Source organism: Xiphophorus couchianus, chromosome 14 (assembly GCF_001444195.1).
Source record: "Xiphophorus couchianus chromosome 14, X_couchianus-1.0, whole genome shotgun sequence".
NCBI classification, from domain to species: Eukaryota; Metazoa; Chordata; class Actinopteri; order Cyprinodontiformes; family Poeciliidae; genus Xiphophorus; species Xiphophorus couchianus.
Window position 1 is genome coordinate 13,516,858 of NC_040241.1, and position 22,176 is coordinate 13,539,033.

Sequence of the window (22,176 nt, forward strand, 5' to 3'; positions counted from 1 at the left end):
CGGCCCAAACATAACAAGTACTTTGGGACACTGTTGAGAGCTTTGCTTCGGCCCGCTGCAAGGCGCTGACTTCCACTGTTTGTCCCTGTTGACCTATCTATTCAACATACTTACTCCATATAAACACGGCAGATGGTGCAGGTCACTCATGTGCAAAGCAGGTCATTAAAACCAAATCTCAAGGAGCCACAAGAACCATCTCAAATCCTTAGAGTGTTATTGGGAAGGCGAGATAAATGCCCAGTCTTCAAAATGTTTCTTTCCGGTGCTTTTTGTGATGTTTGAGCTTCTGCTGTACTTGCTTGTGGCCTGCGTGGGGCGAGAGGAATGCATTAGCAACATTGTGAGCAATTTCTAGTCACCCATCAAAATGCGGCTGTCTGGTAATTGTTGTTTAATTGACGCTGAAATGTTGTTTTCTGGCTTGACAAGTTACAAAGAACAACCAGGGGGAGCTGCTATTTGTTTTTTAAGAAACCACATTTAATTGCTTTTATAACTTGATAAGTTTATCTGTTTTATGGAAATGTTTCACAAACTATGGTTGGGGATTTATTTTTACAAATTACCACATATTTTGGTTTTCTATGTTTGCTTTTAGAAACAACTAGATCCAAGGGTATTAACAAGGATACTATTTGCTTTGAACACTTCGGTTCCACAGGGACCAAATGTATCTGTAATTGAGACAGCAATTCCTTAAAGAGTACCAAGTATGTTTTCTTCTTCATTATTATTTTGACAAAACAAAATGCTTCTGCTTCTTCAGTGCCTATTAATGACTGTGGACAATCCCTTCTCACCCACCCACCCCTCTTGAAACAAGACAGCATATGTTGTGTCAAAATCAAAACTCAGACTCCCAGTCGTCCCGTCTCTCTCATCTCAGCTGGTGGACTCTTTATCTCTTCCTGCATCCCAATATCTCTCTATCCTCCTCTCACTGTCACCCCCTTTATCAAGGCAGCGAGACCCCCTGGGAGGCTCTGATCTCCAGTGCACATCCTGAGGAATTAATGACTTCTAATGTACCAGTTAATGCAGAGAAGGCGTAACATCCATCATAACTGACAATTTAATGGTGCTTTCATAGATGGGCCACTCACATCTCTCCCATTCTCCTTCAACATTTTTCCCCCTCTTCCTCTTACTTGCTAACACATGCTTTTAGGTATATAGCAAATGCACAAGGCAGACTCTTACTGACTTTATGCTAAACGGTTCTAAAATTCCGACTCCAAAGGAGAGCATGCTTTGAATGCAAACAGTTGACCTTTCTGTGGTGCAGACAAAGTAGGAACAGGGTAAAGAGTTTTGGGCACGCTGGTTCCCTTTTTTATTTAATGCTTTTCACATGCTACAACCACAAACTTCAATCTTGTTTGGGGGTGAGAGGCATGGAGGTTATTTGTAGCTGTAGCCACTCAAGGCTTATGTGAGAGGATTTGTTGACAGGACAGCTGTTAGTCGTGTACTCCACAAAAAGAGCCTAGATGGAAGACCGGCAAAAAAGTAATAAGAAATCCCCTTAACAGTTTCCTATATAGGCAACCCCAGCAAACATGTGGAAGAAAGAATCTCTGGTTAAATAAGACCAAAATAAAACCTTTTGCCATCAATAGAGATACTTTCTTTGGAGGAAAACAACTTGAATAAACCATCCAGAGGATGAGATGTGGTGCTAACATCATCATGCTAACCCTAAACATTCAACTAGAGATGCTTTGAAGTAGTTAAGGTCAAAACCAACAGATGTGTGATAATGGTCCAGTGAAAGTCCAGATCTAAATCTCATTGATAATCTGAGACAAGACATGAACACTGCTATTCACCAATACTCTTCATCCAATCTGACTGCGCTATAGAAGTTTTGCAAAAAAGAATGTGTAAAAACGTCAACCTAAGTTACTTGTGCAAAGATGGCAGAAAAACCAAAAGACCCGCATCTTCAGTTGCAGCAACTGCTCACAAGCATTCTGTAAAAAAGAAAAAAAAAAACTGAAAGAGCTTTCATGTGTTATGAAACAATAAAAAAAAAAACTCCCAGAGAAACTAATTAGTGAGGAAGAACTGGCTTTTAAAGTTTGATTTCTAACTGAAAACTAGGTTAAATATAGTCTGGGTACTCGACACCTTTTTTAGAGCTCCTTTCAATAAGCTCATATTCTGCTGAGAACAAAAATGTCAAAAAGCATTTCCTCCATTTGTAATTTGCACAGCAGCATAAAAGAGACTCTGAAATGTCATTTTAGACTAGAAGCCCAAAATTTTACCCTTAGTACTTCAACATTTGGCTATATTTAAGATTTTATATGATCTTATAAAAACGTAAACATGCTAAGTACACCAAGCTTATTGAGAAGAGGAAATATTCACCAAGATGCTCTACAACAGTGGTTCTCAAACTTTTTTCAGTGATGTACCCCCTTAAAAATATATTTTTAGTCAAGTACCCCCTGACACGGGCAAAACATTTTTGGAATTAAAAAGGGGTACAGTGCTGTAAAATCACTGTCTGATTTATTAAAGCCAAACAACTTATATCAGTGAACCTGACAAATACATCCATATTGCAAGCATTGCATGGTTAAACAAAAAAGAAAAACAGAAGACGGTGACCACCAGGAAGGTATAAAACCAGACAAACCATTTTATTTTAAAGGATATTGAAACTAAATACTGAATATAAAATTCAGTGCATGAACACACATTTATATTTTATCGAACTTTTCACAAAATAATTTTTCCCAAGACTTATTATGAGGAGCCTACTGATTTTTTAAAGATATTTTGAAAAGCTTCACGTACCCCCTGCAGTACCTCCACGTACCCCCATTTGAGAACCACTGCTCTAGGGTGTCCCTACGCTCTTTCAGGTCTCATACTGATGTTTCCAGTTTTGTTAGAGCCAAATTATAGACAGCGTTTCACCAGGAGACCTAGAGTGAGGAGCCCCGCCCCTTTCCCCCTTGCGCCTCAGACAGAGTTTGGGGAAAAAGATGGCGGTCGTTCTTCGTTCGCTAAAGCTGTTCTTGTTTACAGGTTAGTAGTGTGAAGCTGGTGGAAACTGTCCCCGCTAAAATGTAAATTTACAAGTTCATTCGGTGCTGATTTCGTAATTACTTGCTAGACGTGTTTAGACGTTCGAGGGAAAAAGAGTAATTTTGTTTCATAATTACGGTTTGTAGCTATAACGGTCGTAAAACAGCCGTTATAGAAGTTTGCTACATGTATCTAAACTTCGATACACTCTCCGACCCAACCTTATTAAGATTTCGGTGGTATCCTGACGGGTTGTGTTATCTTTTGATAGGAAGTGTTAAAGTTACTCTGTTACATGTACCGGAAATCAGTTCTCATCAGTTTCAAACATTTATTATAGACGTTACCACTTTTCCCCTACTACCCTGTAATTGATTCTACTGTACTAGCTTAAGCTAGATCTAGTCCTCTAAATATGCCCATATTAAATTATAGAACTAATAATATGATTACATTTTTCAGAGTTATTACAATTCAAAGAAATTAGTAGCCTTACAATTTCACTGAACTTGAGGAATAGTTTTCTTTTTATGTAAATCTGTAAGATTTAAATCGATTGTTGAATTGTTTTGATTTGGCCCATGGATGCTCTCACAGCTGGTGTGGGCTGATGTTGTTTATTGAAGTAGATGGAATATGGTTGTTTTGGAGCAACGGAAGGACACATGGACATGAATGCACAAAGGAATGTTCAATGTATGATTGCATGATTTCATGATTTTGACAATTTGTAATAAAACAGACAGAGTTTGGGGAAGAAGACGGCGGTCGTTCTTCGTTCGCTAAAGCTGTTCTTGTTTACAGGCTTCCCACTCGGAAGAAAGGAGAAGAAGAGACAAAACAAAACAAACATCAATTGTTACAACTGTTTCAATACAGCTGAGACATGTAACATAGGTATAAAAAGCATTTTTTCTGAGGTAACAGCCTGCGATGTCATCGATGACATCACGTCCGTCCCTGACTGTCACTGATGACATCAGACCGACAAAACGAACGTGATGTCATCGATGACATCGCAGGCTGTTCCTTCAGAAGTGCTTGAATAAGACGACCACGTGGTAATGTGAAGGCCTGTGAAGGCCCTCGCACCGAACGTGGACGCGAGGGCCTGTGAAGGCCTGGGATCCTTCATGGACCTGGCCTGTGAAGGCCCTCGCACCGAACGTGGACGCGACGGCCTGTGAAGGCCAGGGATCCTTCATGGACCTAGCCTGTGAAGGCCCTCGCACCGAACGTGGACGCGAGGGCCTGTGAAGGCCAGGGATCCTTGAATGACCTGACCTGTGAAGGCCCTCGCACCGAACGTGGACGCGAGGGCCTGTGAAGGCCAGGGATCCTTGAATGACCTGACCTGTGAAGGCCCTCACACCGCCACGTGGACGCGAGGGGACTGTGAAGGCCAGGGATCCTTCAAGGACCTGGCCTGTGAAGGCCCTCGCACCGCCACGTGGATGCGAAGGCATGTGAAGGCCAGGGATCCTTGCATGACCTGACCTGTGAAGGCCCTCGCACCGCCACGTGGACGCGAGGGGACTGTGAAGGCCAGGGATCCTTCATGGACCTGGCCTGTGAAGGCCCTTGCACCGCCACGTGGACGTGAGGACCTGTGAAGGCCCTCGCACCGCCACCTGGATGCGAAGGCATGTGAAGGACCTGGCCTGTGAAAGCCCTCGCACCAGCACCTGTATGCGAGGGCCTGTGAAGTCGTGTAAAAGTAGTAGAAAAAGTTGAGTACCTTTCTACCGTTTCTACTCTCTGCTCCTTCCATGCGTTGCTCGAGTCTACAAGATGATCAAAAGTCAATAAAATGCTTGGTTGTTTATTAAAAGTTATACATGGAGTGTCAGCAGAGTGCGCACACACACACACATCAGTATGGATGTGAGACTCAAGCACTTCCTCTTGCCTGAAGCGTCAGAAGGCAAATAACATTACCATGCAAAACCGGAATCATCATATTTCACTGAAACTGGTGTTTACAACCAAGTTTAGACCCTAAATCTAACAACTTCAGAGAAACCTCCATATGTTGCCACAAGCTCAACTGGTTGATGCAATGATTAACAAAATCCTGAATTTAGATAACTGATTAAATTCCCACTTCCCTTTTAATTCAGAACTTACTTTTTTATTGTTTTTATCGATAATAATAAAGTGGCTCTGAACCAAAAATCTTTTATTTGCTTTTTAAATACTTTTCCTATTCCTTCAGCAGGTATCTTGCTTTTTTAGACTTGGAAGTTTTCTAAATATAAATGCTACTTTGCATTCCTACATCTTATCAACCTTTAACATTTCTCACCATTCAGTAAAAACCTGACTTACAAAGTACAGCCTACTCTAATAATATGTTTTTTTCTCTTATGTTCTTTGAGACTATAAAAATAATCCTCAATAGATATGCAAGGTTAAGTCAATGTCTAAGGTTTTAAAAGGCACCTAATTTCTTGCTGCCTTAGCTCTACAGTCTTGTAGCTAATTCTTGAACATACAATAAGAAATACGATTCATATGTAGTGCAGACTAATTTGGTATTATTTGCTGTATAAGTGCAGCAATCTCATCTTTCAACGTCCTCATTAAACAGGTAAGGCACCTTACCATCAAGCTGCTCTAATGCAGATAATTGTCAGTGAACAGGGAAAAGCTTGGCTGCAAAGCTGCTTTGACTTGATATAGAAGTCCAGTATTTCTGGGAACAGATTGCACAGGCAGCTAATGTCCCTTTCAACATGTCTAAAATTATGTTTGGTGAACTGTCCAATCAATGGGATTGTCCAGTGATGGGAGACCGGGCCACCGTCCAGCCAAGTGGCTTTGTGGTTCATAATGGCGAGCTAAATTCATTGCAGCTGGACCGAGTCTACAGGAGGATGACAAAAACAGATAGCTTTCACTTTGCTATTGCCTGACGGAACAAACAGAATTTAAGTGTTGGAGAAAAGGAAAAGAGCATTACACAGAGGTAGTGTACTCAACCCGCTGCCCTGCAAAAGTTAGAAGACATCACGAATATGGCAAAAGTGCAAAAGATACAGATCTAAAACACAAAAAATACCAACTACTTCTTTGGCTCAATGAAAAAATAATAAATGAGGACTATTCACATGACAAATGGGAATAAATTTGAATGTTGGTAAAGATTAAGGTTGAAACTAACGATTTAAATCACCAGTATATAACTTTAATATATATACAGTATATATGTATATAGGTGTGTGTGTTTTACCTATTTGTTAAAACTATAGTGACAGTATGTGAAGAAATTAAGCTTCTCTACCTCCTGTCATCTGAACAATTACACCATCAGAAACAACCAATCAGAGCAAGAAACAGGGTCTTAGCGCTATCAATCATCCATGTGCTCAGGCTAGTTAGCATAGCCATAAATGACAGCAAATAAACAGTTTTCCTGGAACGGCAAAACGTTTCAGAAAACTGTTGTTTCTCTGTCTTTAGCACACAACATTGATAGACAGCGCTAAGATCCTCCTCCTGGCTCTGATTGGTTGTTTATGACTGAGAGTGACGCATTTCTTCAGTTGGCAATATTAGCACTGGGAGGAGATGCAGGAGCTTGATATTTTCACAGATTATCTGTATCATATTATACTGTCACATCATGGTGACATTTATAACAATTATATAACAAACATATTTTTTTGTAAAAGTTGCATTTGAGACATACACCAAAAGATAAAAGTACCCCATCTGAGGAGCAAACTTGATTCTAATGTTCTAAACCATGTTTGCAAATTTCCAGTCCAACTAGCAGGCACAAAGAGTAAATAATCTATAAATATTATGGAAGCAAATCCTTATTGGTAACTTGCTACCTTTTTCTTGTAAGCAATGGTCTGATGTAAACACTGCAATCTTAAAAGCCATTTTCCTGCAAAAATAAAAACTCAATAACATTACATTTGTGTAAAAAAACATAAAACAAATGCTTTGTGTTCCATTTATACGTGAAAGGAAACACTGAAAAATGTTTAAATGATGTTAAATAATGGCTGCTTTTTTGAATCTGTTAGCCTACTTCATGTTGTCAGACAGGTTTGTTAAAGGGATTTTTCACAGTTACTTTTTCTTTTGACTTCGTAAACAAAAACCTCTAGATATTAATCACAGTGCTAGACTTAGACTCGTTGCAGTTGCACTATAACAAATCATCCTGTTAACATTTTGCTGCTGAAATATTCGCTGTACCCTAGGCTTGGTGTTTCTAATGACAATGGTGTGTAAGCAATGTCTCTGCTGAATTGCTTTGTACTGTTCATCCAAATTACAGTTAAATTTTTGTGAAATTGTTTGTTTTGAAAATCCAAGGATGTAAAATAAGAACCTGAGCGAGGTGCGGATTCATAGTGTTTGCTTTCTATATTCTTTAGAAGTCTTTGGATATTTTTATACAGGAAGGAACAACACTGAGTTGTCAGTCATACTCGTATGTCTCAGAGGACAACCAGAGGTCAGCGATAAGTTACACAAAAACAAAACAAAACAAAAAAAAGAAACACAAGAAAGATAGACAAGCCAGACATTGTAGGTGACCAGTTGTGAACTTGCTGTGTGAGGCCCTGTAGGGAATTTATTCTGATGCAACATGTGGTATGTATCTTCCAAGGCTGATGTAATTTAAGCAAAGAAAGATTTTCAAAATAACTCTAGCCAATATTATAGATACATACTGTATATGGTAAAGGAAATTGATAAATAAATACAAATAAAGCAAAAAGCTGGAAATGTGGAAACAAATAATTGATTTATTGGGGAGTTGTTTTTTTTTTTTTTTTTTACAACCCCCCAAAAAATAAAAATAAAAATAACTTGCCAAAAAAAAAAGATGCATTCAGTTTAGTTGGCTCTCTGGGTTTTGGCAAACATGTATGAAACCAACTGGGACATCTCCTCACAAAAACAAGCATGCAGCCTGAAAAGTAAATCTGGATACAACCCCAACTACTGGTGGCTGGTGAAGCTCAGCTACTTTATAAATAAATGCGATTCAAAAAAAAGATAGGCAAAAAAAAAAAATCTGCACAGTCAAAATCTACCCTAAAAAAATAATTTTTTGTTGGCATACTACAACATAAAGTACAACCGTTTTGATTTTAACTGACTTTCACATCTCAGTGGCCTGGTCATTGCCTTCCCGTACATACACAATTCGATTCTCATCTCTCTTCAATGCTCTGTCTAGGCTTTCACACATTGAAGTGGATTTGCCCAGTAGAATTTCAAGGCTGTTCCAAGGTTATTTGCTTTGGGCTTACCAGGAATGCCATTGTTGACATGGCTAACTATTGTTTTAAAACCCTTCTGCCTTTATGCGAATGATGGGTGTATTCTATTTACTTTTTATTCTAAAAATAAAATATTTGGGTGTATTATATTTTACATTTTATTCTAAAAAATAAAAATATTTGGGTGTATTCTATTTAACTTTTTATTCTAAAAAGCATAATAGAACATTTTTTATTTAGTTATTTTAACTAAATAAAAAGTTTGAGAAACTTGTTATTTCCAAAAGGTTCTCTAACTGGAAACACTTTTATGTTTTCAATTCTCTGCTCGTATCACAAAAGAACATGGCTGCTGTTGCTCTTCCTCTGCTATTTATGTGTAATAATCATCAGTTTCTGTGTAAATAATCCAGTGCAAACATAACAAACATGGCATTTTGCAAGGTGATAGAATTTCACTTTGGAGCACCTAATCTGAATTTACACAATATGCCAAGAGAGTTATCTGCTGGAGCTTGGTTAATAAATGCCTTCACACTTTTAACACTATATCAGTTCAGAAATCCTAAGCTATCCCTTTAAACGTGACTGATACTTCTTTTGTTGTAGAAGGACTCCATCTTTTACAAGGTTAATCAGGTCATAAGTAGAAGACAAACGTATAAGTACTGACCAGACACGAGCGGCTGAAAAAATCTTGGTCATTATACATCAGCAAGCATATCGTATAGCAGACTATTGAATATGCAGGGCGTGCAACTTAGAAATGGATTAAATAGGAAACATTATAGCCGCATTTCAAATCTTTATTTTCGTCCTAATTGCTCTGGATCCACTGTTAGGGGTAAAGGCCCCTACTTCTTTTACTTCTAACCAGATTCCGCTGGAATATCAAGTTGTCATGGGCGCCTGTTTTCCTTCCATTTTTAAACAGCAGCCGAAAATAATATGAAGCCCCTTGTGCTGGGCACCCAGAAGATAATAAAAAGGAAGCAGACATTTGTGTGTTTTTGTCCCCATTTTACTTGCAAAGCAGGAATCTGAAGTCAAATAGCCGTCGGTAACCAGCGGCTGATGTTTAGCACAACCTCATTTAATTCCTTTATTTTTTTTCCCCTCAGTGAGCTCTCTGCTTCAGAAATCACAGGAAATTGATTCCATTATCTGTATCACTTTTCCTCTGCGCACAGCACCTGCATATGAAACGCCACGCACCCGCCATCTTAACATCTCTGCCATTGAAGTGACATTACTATTGTCATGGCAACAAACTCCCATCTCCGCAGAGAAACTAGAAAGCGAGGCAGGTTCATTTCTAAATCACCTTTCATAAACCAGGCAATACTGAGAGCTCTAGCTTAGACTAAAAAAATGGGCTGGTGAAAAGGCACAAAAGACAATAGGCAGAGGGGCTTAAAAGAAAGGGGGAAAAAAGAAGAAAAACATTATTAAAGTTAACAAAAACACTTTAGGAATAATTATCATGAGATTACCTACATTGGGAATAAATGAACACCTCAGTTTCCAATTAAATAGAACTGAAAACTGAAGCACTTCAATTGTTCAAGCATCAGTTATTCAAAAGTGTAAATTATCTTCTGATGCAGTGACTTGCAAAAGTATTCATACCTTTCCGACTTTCAACATTTTTGTCTTTTTATAGTCACAGACATCAATGCATTATGCTTAGACTTTAGTCAATAGAGCAACACAATTTAGTTCCTGATTGTGACATAGAAGAAAATTGATACAGTGTTAAAATCGACATAGGGGTGATCTGCATTAAACTCAGCTTCTATGAGCCAATAGTATAAAGAATAACATTTTTCTGCAATCACAGCTGAAAGTCTGTCTATGTCTAAAAGTCTAGAGACTCAAGTTCAGTCAGACTGAATGGAGAGCATCTATAAAGACTTTAACTATTCCATTCAACCAACTAAAGAAGCTTTGATTGTGTGTTTGGACCTTTTGGCCAGCTAGAAGGTGAAACTCTGCTTCAGTCTCAAGTCTTTTGCAGCTTCTACCCAGAGCTAGCTCTATTTATTTATCTCTAATCACCTTTCCAACTCTCACCATCTTCTGTGACAATGCATCCCCACAGCATGATGCTGCCACCACCATGTTTCACAGTGGGACTTATGCATTCAGGGTGATGTAAAATAGAAGAATGTATGATGATACATACGTATATGCTCTGTGATACATTTTGCAAAATGTTGCAATAAATAAATAAATATACAGTATATATATATATATATATATATATATATATATATATATATACACACACACACACACACACACACAATGATGATGACAGGCAATTAGACATTTTGTAGTCAGGGCGGACGGATTAGAGAAAATCCAAAATAAATTCAAATTTGCAGGTATAAATTTCACTAATTTTAACAACAAAGAATAAACAGCACAATTTAAAACACCACGGTAGGAGTTATAATTGACATTTAATATGAAATTTGGCAGGTACATCTTCAAAATACCTCCCTGCTGATCATTTTGCTGCTCCCCGCATATTTTTGTCTACATCTGTCACAGAAAGGGCCGAGTGCGAGCGGAACAAAAGGGCTTTTGATGTGCCCGTACTCAAGGACATCAGCACAGCACCTTGCAAAATCTAATTTCCGAGGTGTGAAATCTCCTCATTCTCTCCCGTGATAGCTACATTTCATAGCTAGAGCTAATTATGGGAGCTGTAATTTCTTCGAGCACTCAAGTCATCAGCCGGCGAAAATACAGAGCACCTCACAAAATGACACGGTATAATTAGTATGGCAAAAACAAATGACTTTTAAGATATTGGTCATTATATTGATGATGATTTTTTCTTTTGTCTGGAGGAGTGGGAGGCTTGTTTATATTGTCTATTTCTTTGCATGTTAACGCCATTTGGGGATACTAAAATGTTTCTATCCCCCTTAATATTCATACATGCTGTGCTTTTAACAAGTGCAGCTGCTGTTCTTTCAACAGTAAAACATATAAAATAAATAAATACGGTAACCAGAAGACTTATACCAACAGTTTACTCGTAAAACAAACACCCTTTTGACATTGTCTTCTTAAAAAGAGGGCCTGGACAAATTTAAGATTCACTGGAGTTGCAATCTGCATGCTAAGGCCCATCAATTTTTCATGGCTCTCACACTATGAGCACTCACAGCCAAAGGGGGGTAATGCAAAATTGATTTGTGTATTAAAACTGCTTAGCCAAGCAGGCATCACTGGGAAATGTAGTGATTACCCCTTTGGGAACTTGAGAAGGCCACGCGCTGCCAAAATGATTGGAAGGAAGATTCTTTGTTCAATATTTAAAGAATAACTGATTTATTGTAGAAGAAAAAAGAAAATACAAAACAGGGTGGCATTTCAAGGCTTCCGCGGGGAGAAATAAATTATTTTTGGCATTTTCTCTTTAATAATGTAAAACTGCTAAAGGACGGAGCACATAAACACATTTTATCAATGAATAACAAAACCATCGATAATCTTCCTGACAAAGTCGTGTCAGCATCACAATAAATGATGTCAACCACAAATGGAGTCGAGTTCACAAGAAATAAAGCCCGGCAGTAATGTCACAAGCAATGAAACACCATTTATTATTGAAGCGGCACCATTGATCTCACAACTGTTGTTTTAGTAATGCAGGTAGGAATCAAGCTAAGGACATTAATGTGATGGCATAGACTGTGAGTGGGGTCACCATGATGGATCCTTGGTGGCTTGAGGATTATTTTTGTTTTACCAACAAAGAAAACTTAAGTTTTATTTAATCCTGTAGTTTTATTCGTTTTAGAACTTTGCCTAAACTCTAAGCTTACTCGCTCCAAAATTTGTAAGAATTTTATGTACACCAACAGAATGAATGTTATATTCAATTTAATAAAAATTGTATTATTTCAACTTATTCTTTTAAAGGAGACTGATAATATCACAAACAACAGCAATGACAATTAAACCAATAATTTGGTGCAAAAAATCTTTTTTTTGGGGGGGTAAATCTTTCTTCTCTACAAAAGTTAAAAAATATTACAAAAAACTGTCCTATAATTTTTTTCTCATTTTGCTTTTTCAGCACTCCTGAATCTCTCAAATCATCCCATTTCAAAAGGCAAAGAAAAAAGAAAGGGCATGAAAACAAATAGTTTTTAAAGGATAATTTAAATCGTTAGAGGAATCCAAATCAAGACGTGCCTGTTTTAAAAAATGATTGCCCCTTTAACCTAATTACCGGTCTGCTACTCATCAATCGTAGTTGCTTGCTATGATTCCTTTACAACTGCTGTGGGGGAATTTTGGCCCATTTTTCTTTAGAGACTGGTTTTAGTTCACCTACATGGGAAGGTCATTAACCCACATTTCTGTATTAAAAATGTCTTTACTGGTCTGATGTAATATTGTACTCTTAAATATTCTGTTTTCATTAACTCATATCATCATAATTAACATAACTAAAGGCTTGAAAACCATCAGCCTGGGTGTTAATAAACCATATAATGTGTTTAGCCGACTTTAATTGAAATAGATTAACTTTTCAACAATAATCTGATTTATGATGGGTCTGTGTATACTTATGTCATCTGTTTCACCTCAAACTGAAATGTCCGTATTGGTGGAACACAGTCATATGTAATAGGATATTCACAGTGTACAGTTCCAGCCGTCGTTACGTTTCACGTTGTTCTTTTGAGTCAAACGAATTCTGTGTTTCTATGTAGCTTTATCTTGGTCGAGTCTCCCGGCTGTCACTTTAAATAAAAAGCAGTCTACTGTAAACAGGTGTTGATTATTTAACTTGCCAGCAAATATGAGCTATATATGAGTTTAAAACTGCTAAAACTGAAGTATAACAATCCAAAATGCTCAGCAATCCCTGTCAAAAAAAAAAAACAAAAAAAAAAACTCAGTTTAAAGACTTGTTCTAAATGGAAAAACACTTCCACCTGTTTTGAAGTTATACCTGGGTAATTTGTACTTACCCTTGTTAGTTGTGAGAAATTCCAGTTGGGCAGTATAATCTGCACAACTCAAGCAAACAAACCATATTTCAAAGGGACCAATAACTTATCTCAAATCATTTCTAAAACTGGTAAAAGTTGCAATTAAAAGGCAGAAGAAAGTTTATTTTTCCTGGTATATTTATGCATTACTACATGCTTTCCAAAATTTTTTGTTTGTTTTTTTTATCAGACATGCTAGCACAATGACTTAAAAAGAAAAGACATTCAACATTTGCGAGATCATACCATCAATCAATAATGTTTTACGCCTGACTAAAAGCTTCTCACATGAATGCCAAAAATCAGTGGTGCTGACATTGATGTATGATTTATCATGTTTCATTTAATGGAAAACTCACCCTTACCCCTCAGGCTGTCTTGGTTGTAACAAAGAGGTTCGGTTTCTCAGAAGGCACTTTATTCAGCAGGGTAAAAACTGCCTTTTTCTTCCTGCTCCTAACAGAATTACCCATGTCTGCTCTGAATTTACAAATGCCTACTTTTGTAAAATAACCTTGCTTGACTGCACAGAAACACTACTAGCACATACATATTTATCAACGCACATCAGTGGGGGTCATCAAATGAGCAGCGCAGTTCTCGTCCAGCTTCTCTTCCCGTTTAAACAAAGTACGTCCTTGAGTGTCAGAGGAGGAGAGTATACCTGCACTTGTAGAATATTTACCAGTCCCTCATCTGGCATTGTGAACCATTATCAAAGGAATCCCTAATGTGGTAAAATGAGCTTAAGCTACAAGCTCTGTGCGCCGAGATGACAAGAACAGAATTGTTTTCCAGGTAATCCTGAATTGTTCATCAAAATGATTAAAAATGTAACTTTTTTTTTTTTTTGCTTATTGATGTTCTCTGACAAAAAAACATAGTGTCATTTGGCAAAAAAAAAGCTTTCATAGAGGCTGGAATTTGCCTTTTTTTTCTGCATACTCAAAATTCACAATGTTCCCACAAATTACACCCCCATCAGCTCACCCTCCCACATCATGCTTTGACAAGTCTTCAGCTATGAAAAGCACTTAAAGGTCATTTTTAACCCGTGATATGAAAAAAAGCAGCTTAACTCCGATAAATGTTCCTGAAACATTATTTGCAAAAAAAAAAAAAAAAAAGGATCTCGTGCTATTGTAGCTGCCAAACAAGTGGTGAGTCATCATTGGTTAATGGTCAGCTCAACGAGCCGGAGCTTAACACAAATGGAATGCCATTTCTTGATTATTGCTGGTGTCGCGTAAGCTTAATTTAGTGGCGACCTGCGTGTCAAAACATGTCCTCCGTTGAAGACCACCCGGGGAAGTTGAACAGAAACTGAACTGATTTGGTGGGCTGCTGCAGCAAAAAGAAGTGTCGGAATATGACATATTTACCAGTTAATTAGGTTGGATGCATGCATTCACACAAAGTCCTTGAATCGACTCTCGGAATAAACTGCTGAAATACGATTCACGGCTCTCTTCACCCCCCCTCCACTCTGATGCCATCTTGTTTCGGCTGAGACAGAGAGAAGGAAGGCTTTTGCTGTCTGCAAAAAGACTGCAACCTGTGGTTGAGAATATGACTGGAAAAGGCGGCGCAGCTTTCTTATCCATGTTCGAAAAGCAGCCACTGACCTTTACGACTGAGAGCTGAAACATGTTGTGCGCTACATCTGGGCTTTGGGCTTGGCAAGCACTGTGCTTTTCAGCGATTATGGCAATATTTGTGAATGCCTCCGCCTGGGGGGGGAAGGACCCCAGGGAGTATTTACTGGGCACGCCTTCAAGGCTTTCCCGACAACCCAGCTCACATTTTGGTATAGGATTCTTCCTCGCATGGCTTCAGAAGGTATCTCATTGCCTGTAATTTTGCTACTTAAAAGCAATTAAATCCATTTTCCAGTTATTCTGAATACTATTTTGCTGCTTTTCATGTCCTACAAGAAGGGTAAACCACAAAAGATAACGACAGCTGTTCACACCGTGTCGTACCCAACCGTATTAATGTAAAGTTTAGTGGCGGGAAAAGTGTGATGTAAAAACAGTGCGGAACCAGCAGAGAAAAGCATAACCTTGTGGGACAATTGTGAAGTGAAACCCCATTAAGAGTGTGAGGACATGGGCTACAAATCTGCCAGGCAATTTTAGAGATCTTCATGCTTCCTCTGGCAGACAAGAGATGTTGATTTCAATTTTAAAAGAGAACGTGGCACCCGGCAGACAACCACAACCACGGCCATTACTGACAATGACATAAATGTACCATAATTTCCGGACTGTAAGCCACTACCTTTTTCGCATGCTTTAAACGTTGTGATGCGGCTAATGTGCAGCTTTTTAACAACGGCTGAACTGCTGCGTGATGAAGAGGACAGCACAGGCTCAGGAGCAAAGTGTTATCCAGAGTGACAACAAAAGAGAGACGGAAAGAAGTGTGTGTGAGGCCTTGGACGCCTGCGGGATATCGTTGGTTGGCACGAACGAAAACCATCACCACACCTGACTCACACAAACACATCCCCCAATGCACATCCCATCACCTGCACAATGTACCTGACCCACACAAATATAGGTCACATTGGTGCAGTTGTTAATAATAATAATGATAAAATTACTAGCAGAATAATCAGTCCTGCTAACAATGCAGAATTGATGAAGGCCATTTTTAAGGCGTCTTTGGCTTCATTAATCCTTGAATAGATTTCTTGGTTGACGCGCTGCGTTGGTGTAGGATTTCATGTAAAATGAGCCATGATCTATCAACATGATAGAGAGATCACATAGATCTCTCTATATGATCAAGTATAGAGAGAAAACACATCACAATTGTGTTTTTAAAACCCTTTTTTCACTGTTATATATTATCCTTAGTGTTTGAAAAACTAAGCTGTATATTTTCATCAACTGTAAGCCACAATGATCAAAGTGAAAATGCAAATGCTTGAAACACGTCCCTCTATATGTAGTGAATGAAATTAAATTGACCATGTTACGAGGAGCACCTGTACAATATATTGAAATACCCTTGAAAATATGTACAAATCATTTCAAACTATTTACGCTACGCTTAGAAAGAGGGAAAAATACATACAAGTAACATAAAAATATATTTTACAGCTGTCTAGCTGCAATTTGAAAACATAGTACTAACAATACATCACAAGAAAAAAAAACTGTTTAGTAAAATTTCACAAACATCAGCAACAGAATAAAGAGAATGTAGATTTTTAAGGTTTAGTCTATGTATTTACTCTTAAGCACGAAAAAGGACACATTCACACTCTTGAGACGTGATGCAAATGTTTTTTTATTTTTTCAACCGTCGGGCTGCAAAGACAGATCTGTAAGTGCACTATCTCCAGAACGTGGGAGGATCTTATCTAACCTTTCCTGCCTCATGAAAAATTCAGTATCCTGGCCACCAATCTCCGCTGTCTCAGGATGTTATGTCCGATACAGAGACGGGGCTGCTGGGAAGAGAAGAGGAAATTATTTTGGACTCCAGCACTGTATGATCAGTGATATCAAGGCAAAAGACCTCATTCAGTCTTATATCTTCTAGCACCCTTTACAGCGCGCACTCACGGCAGTCGGATTTCATCGACCGTGCGGTGGGGGTGCGTGTGTGTGTGTGTGTGTGTGTGAGGCCTCGGGTTTGTGATGGGGCTTTGTGATAGGGGTGGCAGGTTATATAACGATGGGGGAACGGCGGGGGGGTGCAGACGAGTTGAGCGGCAGACCGTGGCTTGACAGCTCTCTGAAAGCAGAGGGAAGGTCTAACATGGGTGAGTGACAGATATGTCGAGATAAAGCTTCCTGTCGGTCCCCAGCAAGTGTTGCCCACCGTCACTGCCAGCCCCCGCTACGTATTTACCCCTGAGGGGACTCACAGACAGGACAGAGAAGATCTTAAATATGATGCGACTCTTCAACATCAGAAAACCCAAAAGTCTAGTTAACAAAGACACGTACAGCTTCTCTTTCTTAATTCCCAGTAAATCTTCTTTTTTTCTCTCCTTGACTTTAAAGAAACTTCATTTAAATATTAAACAGAAATAATAGAACATAGATTCGTGCAGCGCTTTGATTTTTGCTGACAGAACAGACATGCAAAAATTGACAATTTGCCCCAGGACAGGTTTGACTCTTAACTTTTTACTCAGGGCATTTTTGTCACAAACGTCAGTTTTACTGTTCTTAGTTGTCTTTTGTAGACATTCTCCGTGGTTTGAATAGGTGCAAGATGAATATTTATTCATTTCAGAGGTAGCTGGGAAGATCAAAACCAGAATCCTCTGGATAATGCAAGAAGGCAGGTAGCTCGGTTTTGCCAAAAGAAAGGGAGAAAATGAGAATTGGAAAGTTAACCTTGTTATATGATATACAAAGTAGAGTAATTTAAGTTCATGCATGAGACTTATTGCCTTTATTAAAAGGTCTTTGTGTGAAAAAAGGAAAAAAAGAATCCAAAGAAAAGAGAAAATCAAATGTGCATGGTTAAGGATGAAAGGCATATTTTTAATGTTTTATTATTATTATTTTATATAGAAATTTAAATTAAAAAAAAAAAAAACTGATTGATGCCTGTGACCAAGTAACAAGTACATTGTTTGAAAATCAAATTAGCCTCCAACAGGGTTACCCTGTATTTAGTTCCATCCATCTTTTATCAACACTTTGCAGGTTCAATGTCCTTACCAAATGAAAAGGTAAAACCCACAGGACAATGCAGCCACCATCATGTTTCACAATAGTTGTTGTCGCTCCTTCCAGACTTTTGTGGTACACAACTCATTGTTGAGCACCTCCCAATTTGATAAATGGCCGATCAGAATCAAAATGCGTCACTTAAACGCCACAAATCAATCAGATTGATCAGGATGAAATTGTAGAATCAGAGGGTTGGGTTATGCAGACTGATCATCCGATGTAAACACTTGTTCTGATTCTGTCATTCTGATTGTCGTAAACTGACCTGACTGCACATGTGTGCCCAATGTCAACCATCAGTGACCAGACGTTTAACACAAATAAACTGTGCTACTGCGATTAATACCATCTATATTCACTACATTTGATTTAAGATTTTTATGCAAATGACTTTTATGTTAACTTATGTTGACCCTATCAATTGATTCTGCTGAATTACACAAGGAATTACACAGACAGAACAGATCAGTTTAAATATGGGAGGCTCCCATAGGGCTGTGAAAGCTATTTACTTACATTCAAGCAGCAACTAGGAGATAAATTTATAGTCTCGTGCTGTTGGGGACAGATCTCTTCTAAAGGACAGCTGACGTGTGACATGTCAGCAACCCTCCACAGGCCTGTGGGCAGCCTGTAGCAGAACGCCACTGTGCAAAGACAAAGGATTGGATTATTTACCAGAAACAACAAATGAACCTGTAGGCTTTGTTTATGGTGTCCTGGCCTGAGTTGGCATCCCCCCATTGGGCTTCCTTACGCCTGGGAATCAGTCCCAACCCATTATCATTACATATTTGTTGATTTATTTGCTCTTTTTGTTTGGTTACGTTGTTATTATCTCTCATGCTGTTTTTTTTTCTTTTAGTTTTTAAAATATGTATTCAGATTGTCCATCATTCAATCTATCAATTTTGTTTGTGGTTTCTCTTCCCTAAGTGTAGTTAAACCCTCCTGTTATGTTCATATCTGAGGTACAGAAATAATGTTCCTGGGTCAATTTCACCCAGAGAGTGTTTAATCATGCAAAAGTGCCAGAAATAAAAAAAAACTCATCCAAAACCTTTTTGTATCTGATTATTAACTCCAATACTAACCATTTCAATCAATTATGAAATGGTTAGTATTGGAGTTAATAATGATGCAATGATGTTTTTTTTATTTCTCACAAATAAAGGATCAATGACAACAACTTACTCATTTACTGATTTGAACATAAAAAATGGAATTTACATTTTTCATGTCCAATGAAAAAAACCTGGACACAAAAAACAATTTCCTTGAAATTGATCTTTGATAAAAAATTTTATATTACATTTTGATTTTTGATTTTCAATCGGCGATCTTTATAGTTGAACTTGAGACATGTATACTGTTCTGGGTCAAATTGACCCGCTGACTAAAATCAAGACAAATGAGTCATGCAGAGAGTATTTATGTTTTCCTCCACTTCTGCTGAGTGTCCACTGAATGTGGTTGGAGTTTACCCACGGGAACAGAAAATGTTCCCGTCAAAAGTTGTATGAACACCTGCTTTCTCGCAGTTTCCTAGAGAAGTAAAGAGAATAGCAAGAGAATGGGCTTGTGTGCGTGCATGTAGGGGTGTGGTGTGTTGTGTGTGGTGACATCACACCACCACTGCATGAACCACATGCAGCTGTGTGGTTCATAGCTGCAAGCATATAGAATTGGATTTTTAAAATTTTTTTTTATCCTTCCACTTCACTGCCGGGTCAAATTGACCCGAACAGTATCTATGTAAACTGTAGATGCAGGGGGGGGTTGCACATGTGTAAAATGAATACATTTTCAATTTATATGTAGAGTGTACTTATTAAGACAAATAGAAAAAGTTTCATGCAAAAACAATACTTCCAACTATTTAAAAATTTTCTTTAAATTTTAAAACGGGTCAATTTGACCCGCAACATAATAGGAGGGTTACAAAAAAACAAAACAAACAAAAAAATGCAATATAATGACCCACCTCAACTTTCAATGTGGCAACAAAATATGCATACAAACATTTTCATCAGTGATGTGCGGTCAGGTGAGGAACTGTCTCAACTGACAGCATGAAAAGTAAAACTGGTTTGATTATGTCATTTTTACAATTATTTCTCTTCAGATTTTCTCAAAATAGCGAACTAAAAAGAAAAATAGACTAGCTTTGTGTTCTGGTTAATTGAATAGTTAATAACTCGGTTTGGGGAACAAAACGGAATGTATTTTTTTTTAGGAAGGGGCAAAATGGAAAATGAGTGGGTACAAAGTCATGGCATGAATTAGCCAAATGGAAACTGACCCAGAACAGCCGGAATCAAGAGCAGCTTGACTGGACTCTGTTCTGAGATACGAGTTCCTCTCTATTTTCTGTCATCATTGCTTTACATTCATTTTTTTGTTTTTTAGCTTTTTATTTATGAAAGTTTAGAGCTCTCTGTGGTAGTTCATTCTTTCGTATTTAGTTTCACCTTTATTACCGTTTGTAGTTAGATTTATGTTTTACTTGTTCCCTGATTTGTGTCACTCTTCCTCTGCTCCTGTAATGCCGTCACTCTCTTCCTCAGCCTACATGTCTTTTTTTCCTCTCTCAGCTGCATCCTGATAATAATCAACCACCTGCCACTAGTCTGTAATCAAACTCCCCAGTGTTGAAGCCCCTCTCTCCCCTTCCCTACTTGCTGGATTCTCCTGTTTGTTCAGTTCTCAGCCTGTTCAATCCCTGCACTCCTTTTGTTCCATGTCTGCTCCTTGCCAGGATACTTTAGATATTGTAAGTTCCTGTCCTAAGATGATTATTCAGATTTTCATCACAGATTTTTCTGCCTCCATTTCCATCTGCATCTTGGACCCAATCACCCCCTAAATCATTACAATCCCAACCATTCTTTACAAATGAAAAACAAGAGATGGATTTATGAACCTGCTACATCTGGTTGGGTAGTTTTTTTTCTGATTAGTCACTCCAAAGTTTATCTCTCTTTTAAGTAACAGCCTACTATAGAAAAAGATAGAATAGACTTTAAAATACAGTTTATAAATCACTGAACAGCTTAGCACCACAAAACGTTAAAATATTAGCTATTTTGTATCAACGTTCCAGGTCTCTCAGATCTTCTGGTTCAGGTCTGGGTTGGTTAATATACACATATCTTACGTCTATTGATGATTCTAATGATGGCACTTGACAAAATGCAATGTCTGTTATTGGTTTTTAAAACTGTTGACTGTTGATAAGACATGTTTATTTTGTATTTTTGTTTTTATGTTTCATGATGTAGAACACTTTGAACTGCCGCGTTGCTGAGATGTGCCACACAGACAAACTTCGACTGATTGAAAGGTCTAGTAACAACTAAGGCAGGAGGCAGTTGAGGTTTGTTTGGCAGCTTAACCGAGTCAACGAGTCATTGTCACCATGTTCCATTTAAAACAGGCCACAAACAGCAGATACGACGCATAGCAACTGTATGAGCAGTTTGAGTTTTAGCCTGAGGCATGATGCATCCCACGCAAGTCTGACAGCCGTCAGCTGTAAGTTTGCTTGGCTTTGAGCGAGTGTGAACAACAGCGTCAATAGCACAATCTTGTGGTAATGTCTCAGTCCATTACGGGAGAAGCCCCACTGCTTTTGTTTCCACTCAAAACTCCGCCGGGCAGATGGACAACCTCTGTCAGAGAGCACCGACTGCAGTCCACCTGCTGAGCCAGACGACAAGGGGGAAGATAAGCCACAGCACCTGGCCGAAGTCTTACGAGGGTGGGGAGGCTTTCGGTCCAGGAGCCGAATGTCCACCTGGGTGATAAGCGATGCAGAATCTGCTCACCACTCGGGTTTCACAGCAGGATGGAGAGTCAAAATGCTGTCCTGAGCCAAATCTGTGATGAAAGGGGAGCTAAACATCAATTTGTATTTATTTGTTTTTGCATATTTCAACAATCTTTGCAATGCCTGATGTGTGGGAATTCTTGAAGACCAACCACTTTTTAACTCGTGAAAACAGGCTGCTGCTCTACCAGCTTTTATTGTATTTATTCCACTGTATGAGATGTAAAAAAAAATGTGACTGAAAGAAACATCAAGAGCAATTTGCCCCAAAGTTAGTTATCTGCTCTGCATCTTAGCAAGCTTTTGTAAACTCTGGTACACATTTTCAATAAAAA

The 22,176-nt window shown here is 38.4% G+C and overlaps 1 long non-coding RNA gene across 3 annotated transcripts in view; it reads right to left on the bottom strand.

Annotated features, from left to right (window-relative positions):
• Positions 1-22,176, bottom strand: part of LOC114157573 (uncharacterized) — a 145,592-nt gene that overhangs the window by 20,047 nt on the left and 103,369 nt on the right. The window contains exon 4 of one of the 3 annotated variants that reach the window (XR_003598193.1): positions 16,594-16,769. The exons of 1 other annotated variant lie outside the window; for it this stretch is intronic. This is a non-coding gene — a long non-coding RNA (uncharacterized LOC114157573). Of the gene's footprint in view, positions 1-16,593; positions 16,773-22,176 lie in introns of those variants that run through there. One more of the 3 variants, XR_003598192.1, reaches the window with a different exon arrangement.